At 31.0% G+C, this 6000-nt stretch overlaps 1 pseudogene; it reads right to left on the bottom strand.

The window, feature by feature from the left end:
- LOC107644112 overlaps window positions 1-4629 on the bottom strand; it is a 13882-nt pseudogene extending 9253 nt beyond the window's left edge.

A 6000-nucleotide genomic window follows, 5' to 3' on the forward strand; every position in this document is an offset into this window, starting at 1 on the left:
TTCATTGAATGTTTGTTTGACTAATACTGTAGTCTGAAAATATCTCAATTTAAGCATTCTATCACTGTTGAGGGAAGTTGAACCTGTAGTAATTTAAGGTGGCCAGTGTATTTTTTTATAGTATTAGATAGAAAAATATTTGTTAAAATGAATACACCCATTGTAATCAATCTTCTTTTTCAATGGTTAGATTTTTATGTGGGTCTTGTGAATTCTATGAAGACACAAGATAATAAAATAGGTTAACTTTAATATCATTAGAAGCTAAATTTAATTGTTCAACTAAGCACCACTAATTATGTTAATAAAGTAATTTTGTAATAGTAATGTGATTTATATTTTAATTTTTTTATTAAATTTATTTCAAAATGTAGAAATTAAACTTAGTTACGCTAAAATTTTAAAGGTAATATAAAATTTCACAATAAAATTAATATTCATTAAGAAAATAAATTTATTTATGATCGAAGCACAACTAGCAAACAAAACTACTGTTATTAACACATCTATTCTTAATATATAAAAGTAGATGGATAAGTTTACTCACATTACTTTTGCGATATCTTTCTCCTCCTACTAATGTCATGTCAGCCATATCGCTTACTTGGCAAAACTATAGAATCAACCACTCATTTTTTGTCAAATCAACTATTATTTTCAAATCAGCAAAAAAATAAAATATACAAAAAAATATACAATATGAAAATTAGGCTGCAAAATTATCAATGACAATAATTAGAAATTAATAGTGTCTAACCAAATTTGTAACTTACAAGAATTCATATTCCTATATTTATTATATGGTGAATTCTATGGTGCCTATATTTTGATGCCTAATTTTTGCCTAACTTATTTTTTATGGTAACTTTTGAATATTTAGTAATTATTTATTTTTATACTTTTAAAATTAAATATTGATTTTTAACCTTTTTTGGTAAGTTAGGCAAACACTTTTAGGCACCATAGCAATATCCGTTAGTGAATTAACGATAGATGCTTATTTTAATCTATTCTATTATATTCACCTTATTATATTTTACCTTTATAAACAATAAAATAAATTTATAACCCCAATAATTAATTTATTAATTTTTATAAATAACTCACTAAATATAATAAACATCTATAGTACAAATGTCATAATAATCTATTAATTATAATAAATTTTACGTTACAAATATTTAAATCTCATACTATTTAAACTACTTATATAAAATTCTTATCACTATTTTTTAAAATAACATCAAATTTAGCACAAGAAATTTATTTTCGCACTACACATCTCAAACTTACTCAATGGAGCATTATTCTTTGGACAATATCACCAAACAAACAGACAATTGGTTTATCAAAGTTCGTGTAGTTCGTCTATGGAAAACATTAACACCCACAAATGAAAAAAAGTTTCTTTGCTTAGAAATGATTATATTAGATGAAAAGGTACAAAACAAACATATTTATTGTATTTTTACATTGTATTTTTAATTGAACATTTTCCAATACTATTTTGAATTTGCATCACTTGAGACATTGTCTGACAGAGTGGGTCAAATAAAAATATTAATAGGTAATTTCACTTTATACTATTTTAATTATTTTTATTAAAAATAACTTATTTAAAAAAAACTACACATTTTTGTTCTTTTTATTGTAGATGTCATTCAAAAACTGCAGTTATACAAATGGTTTATTCCTCGAGCCTGTAGATTCAAGAGATATATGTCACATCAACTGAGTTTCACTGATTATGGCAATAATTTGCTTAATGAAACTACATCGCAATAAAAGAAAACAGAATCTTACAGTATCGGAGGCCATCTCAACAGTATCTTCCTCTGCATAGCAAATATAAAGTTCAGACTTCAGAGTCATCAAAAGTAATCCTTCCAGAACAACATTAATCAAAATAATAAATAAATGCAAAGAAATTCACCAAATAAAATCAAATTCAATTTCAACGAGTTCTGTATTGTTTCACTTTTAACACCTCTGTCACAACAACACACAATGAAACTCCAAGCCAGTAAGAGTTTTTTTAAAATGCTAATAATAGACAATGGAATAATGTCTACACAGGATATTAGACAAGAAATAATGAGGTAATTTATCTAAGAATTAAGAGAAAAACATCCTCTGAATTTATCTAAGAATTAACAGAAAAACACTCTAAAAGTATTTCATAATGTACATATTTTTAGCAGGAGCGATTTCCAAGCATTACAACTGAGTAGCAATAATTAAGTAAATGGCCAAAAATTTTGAGACAATTGAACCATATTAACCTTAACTCCATGTTGCTCAGGATGATGAAAAGAGGGGACATGCATTTTAGAAGGTGGGTTTAATTTTAAGATGGAAATGAAAAACCATATAGCTTAAGAATAAATCCTTAACAGGTACTTACATTTCCTTTTACGACAATTCCTGGAGGATCCAATCCAATAAACAATAGTTCATGGTTGCTTATATGATAAAACAGTCATAGGAATTAGTTTGATTTATATACAGTACCTACAAAGATAAGGAAAAATAAGTTGCACGGCAAAATAGCAAAGAACAAACAACATCATAAAATGTTCAATCTTTTTAGTTTTGCTTAGATTGTAGCATGATAAATATATGATCCCATAGAATAACAGTAAAGAACACTCTATTGCTATAAAGAGATCTTAAACACTAAATCTGTAAGCTATAACTAGGAATATCATCTAAAGAATCAATAATGTAGTGGAATGAAAAAGGATGATAGCAACTGCAAAAATCAAAAGTGCAAAATTAATTAATGTTATGGCAATGCCAAAGTCCTCTGACCCAACAGACACAGAATTTACAAAACTATGATACATATTCAGCAACAATGAGATGTAATTTCAATTCGAGTTGATGTATCTTACATTCTTTTATCAATCCAATAAGCCTCTAGCAACCATTTTCCAAAGTAGTTTCTCCGCCATGTCATTCTCATCTTTTTCAAACAAAGCACTTTTAACAGTTTCAAAAGTCACAGCATTTGGTAAGCAACCAGTGCTTTCATTTTTGACAAGAGTGCCAATGCTTCTTCAAACAAGCCCTCTTTGCAGAGCCCATTGATCATAATATTGTATGTCCTCACATTTGGACGATAGCCTTTAACGGAAAGATCTTGAAAAATCTCTTTTGCATCTATAAGTCTTCCACCTTTGCATAGGCCATCTATAAGTATATTGTAAGTGAATATATCTGTATCAATGGCACACTCTTTCATTTGATTGAATAACATAAATGCCTCGTTAGGTTGTTGGTTTTTGAACATCCCATCCAACAACGAATTATAAGTGACTACATCAGCAGGTTGACCTCGATCATGCATCTTTTCAAGAAGCTCCAAGGCGCAATGGATTCTCCTTGACTTTCCCAAGCCATCAATTAGAGTACTGTAAGTTACCCTGTCAGGAACCAAGTTCTTGTGACGCATCTCTTCGAAGAGATTCAAGGCGTCATCGATCATTTTACTTTTGCAGAAGCCATTAATCATGATATTGTAACTTCGAACATTAGGAAACACTCTATTCTTGGCTATTGTGTTGAATATATATTTTGCCTTATTTACCTGATTAACCAAACAATATCCATCAATTAAGTTGCTATAAGTAACCACATCTGGTTTCACACCATGTTTTGTCATCACAGCCAACACATTCTTAGCATCTTTGATCTTTCCTTCCTTGCATAGCCCATCAATCAAAATACTATAGGTACGAACATTTGGAGTACTGTTTCTAAGCACCATATCACTTAACAAATCAATGGCTTCCTTATATTGACCCACAAGACACAATCCAAAAATGAGAGAACTGTATGTGATAACATTAGGAGAAATTCCCTTAGCAAGCATCTCAGAGAATAAATGAAAAGCCTGACTTACAAGTGTATCCTTGCAGAGGCTATCAATAATTGCGCTGTACATGAAGACATCAGGAGCAATGCCATACCGTGGGATCTTTCTCAACATTTGAATAGCAGCTGATGTGTGTCCGGTCTTACAGAGCCCATTGATCAACGTCCCATAAGTGACTTGATTAAAGTGAAATCCATGAGCCAGCACTCTGTCATGAAAGCGCACTGCTTTTTCAACACTACCACAGAGAAAGAGGCCTTTAACGAGTGTATTCAATGTTACCGTATCAGGTTGATAATCCATTCTGAAAATCTTGGCCAATACAGAGAAAGCAAGCGTCATACGACCCATGCCGCAACAACAATTAATTACGATACTCAAAGTAAATAAGTTGGGAGCGATTCCCCTGACTTGCAATTGCTGAAAAAGGGAAACGGCGGTGTGGAAATGCTTCGTCTTGGCAAGAGACCCCAAAATCTTGTTAAATTGGATGATGGGAGGAGGGCGACGCATAGAGAGCATGCGAGTGAAGGAATGAACAGCTTCATCAACTTGGCGAAGGGATGGGGGCTCAGAATGAGAGTGAAGGGATGAAGAGGAAGGGAAGGAAATAAAATTAGGGATTTGGAGAAGAGAATACCTAAAAATGAGAGTGATCCTTGAGGTTGAGGATGACAACATTTTAGAGATTCGCACTTTCGCTGTTGTCTGAGTTTGAGGGAGTTTGCTAACTATGCGGAAATAGTATTTTTTTAACAGAGAGAAAAAAAAAAAAAAGAAAGACGATCTACTTGAAAGGTTTTAGAGAAAAGAATAAATAAGTGCATGACGTTTTGCCCAACAGATATTTTTGTTTTTCGTTATTAAAAAATATTTTTAAGTCTTTGACCTTCATAAAATTTAGACGGATTAGTCTCTTACTCTTTTCATCCAAATGCTTCTGTTGACTCAACGGAAAAGTCTGACGTGATGTGGCTCCCGTAATACTTGTCATGCGTACGCGTCACCTGGCAAACTTCCTTATCACGCGTACGCGTGACACACGCCTACGCGTCGCCATGAATTTAGTAAATCCTCGCTTCTTCGTAAATTCTTCACTTTGCATGTTTTTTTCCATTTCTTTCAAGTCATTATTGTCTTCAAAATTTTAAATCACTCAAATAAACATTATTTTCTCTCATTCGATGCCTTGATATGTTTGTTGGATTAATAGTCAAATTAGTCCTTAAAAGGTAAGACATTTTTCAAATTCATCCGTGAAAGATTTTTTCAATCAAATTGGTCCTTCAAAAATTGTAAATTAATCATATTTGTCCTCCAGTCACTCCATTAACAATTTTTTTGAAAGACTGATGTTGTAAAACGTTAATTGATAACATATATAATACCTTATATGCCTAATTGGATATTGACCAAATATATTTATAAAAATTTATTAATTTAGTCATTTTTTTCAATTACAAAATTCATATTCCTAATATGACCTAATGACTAAATTGATAGATTTTCATAAATATATTTAGTCAACGTCTAATTGAACTTATTATGTGTCATATATGCTATTAGTTAACATTTCACATCATCAATCATTGACCAAAATTATGAGTGGAGTAATTGAAAGACATATATGATTAATTCGTAATCTTTGACGGATCAATTTGATTGAAAAATATTTGAGGGACAAATTTGAAAAATGTCTTATCTTTTAGGGACTAATTTGACTATTAACCTTATGTTTGTTTGAGTGATTTAAAGTTTTGAAGACAAGAATGACTTAAAAGAAATGGAAAAAAGGCATGCAAAGTGGATAATTCATGAAGAAATGAAGATTTGCTGAATTTATAGCGACGCGTACGCGTGTACGCGTGACAAGTATTACGGGAGCCACGTCAGCCTTTTCCGTTGGGTCGACGGAAACATTTGGAAGGAGGGACTGATCCGTCCAAGTTTTGTGAAGGCGACGGACTTAAAAGTATTTTTCAATGGTTAGGAACGAAAATGTCCGCGGAACAAAAAATTAGAAACCTATTTGTCTTTTTCTAAAAGTTTTAATCTAATATTAGATTTAATTACAAATTTTTAAATTATAAAAATTTAATTAAAAATTTGATAAAATTATAAAT

Source organism: Arachis ipaensis, chromosome B05 (assembly GCF_000816755.2).
Source record: "Arachis ipaensis cultivar K30076 chromosome B05, Araip1.1, whole genome shotgun sequence".
NCBI lineage: Eukaryota > Viridiplantae > Streptophyta > Magnoliopsida > Fabales > Fabaceae > Arachis > Arachis ipaensis.